This window comes from Nicotiana attenuata, unplaced genomic scaffold (genome assembly GCF_001879085.1).
Source record: "Nicotiana attenuata strain UT unplaced genomic scaffold, NIATTr2, whole genome shotgun sequence".
NCBI classification, from domain to species: Eukaryota; Viridiplantae; Streptophyta; class Magnoliopsida; order Solanales; family Solanaceae; genus Nicotiana; species Nicotiana attenuata.
The window spans coordinates 186,190-187,574 of record NW_017671000.1 but is presented as its reverse complement, the minus strand read 5'-3'; positions in this window follow the sequence as shown (position 1 = coordinate 187,574).

Sequence of the window (1,385 nt, the reverse complement as noted above, 5' to 3'; positions counted from 1 at the left end):
ATACTTAGTGTTTGCAACCACCAAATCCTAGTTAAAACATAAAATCAACCCAAATATCAAACACCCAACATCATTCAAGCACTAAACAATCATACCCATTAATTACCCACACTAGGGTTGAGCCACAACCCTAGCTAATGGGTTTTGCTAGCCATAATAGCAACAGAAATTAAAGAAGAAGTAGATAAAATCAACATAATAATTAACTAGGAAGTTAATCTACACGAATCCATGTTAAAACAAGATTAAAATGCCCAAAATAGGCTAAAACTTAAATCTCACGAGTGCTGCTGCTATCTGATGTCTAAAACTTAACCTAGAAATAATAAAATATTCTATTTATACTATGCCAGAAAAATCGGACAAAAATACCCCTGCGGGGCTGGCGCGGACCGCGCATAAATGCAGCGCGGCCGTGCAGGGGTCTTGGCCTTCGATCATTCACTTCTGGAACTAGGGACGCGGACCGCACAAAGAAGTAGCGCGGCCGCACAGGCTAATGAGCGCGGACCGCACAACACTGAAGCGCGACCGCGTAGACACCAGCGCTGACCGCGCTTGGAGACTCCTGAAATGGGTGCTCTCTGAATCTCCTAGCGCGGCCGTGCAACAAATCAGTGCGGTCCGCGCTAGGTCCTCCTGTCCCTACTTCAATGATTTTTGATACTTGAGCAGGTTTCACTCAGTTTCGAGCTGATTCTTGACTTTCGTCATCTTGTCGCTCAAACCTGCAATCAAGCGCACTTTGTAAGCATTCTGGGTCAATTTCATGACAATTCATACATAAGGCATAGGCAAGTATGGGCATAAAACGTGTTAAAATCACAGTTATCATTATCTGGAATGAACTTTAAAGCTACATCCCATTATCCAGGAGGGTCCTGAAAATCAAAATTTAGGCCTTATCTTAAGTGTGTCAACTCCACGGCTGGGTTATGCTATCCTACAACAATGCCTTGTTACCTAATGATTCTTAGAACTGTGTCTCATTATTCAGGAGCGTCCTGACCACACCTAACTAAATCCTATCTTAGACAACCCAGGATACATTTGTGCTAAATTATGCTACTCATACTTGTTTGGAAATTTAAACTAAGTCCCATTTTCCAGGAGGGTCCTGAGAGTTTCCGGTCATACCTGTTTGGGTGATACCTTTTCTTAAGGAGGGTTTCTCCGAAACCATTGAAAACTTTCTGCCCCCGTTTCAATCAAAGAAAAAACTTGTCAGTTTTAAAAATGTGGTTAGTTGCTGGCATTCTTGCTAGGTACATCCCTGCCGCTGGGCTTTACTCCGTCTCGCTTTCCTGGACTTGCCTTGAACTCCCTCGACTTCTTTACCGAATTTCAACCCCCTTGATTCTGATGACCCAAATGTTCTATTCCAT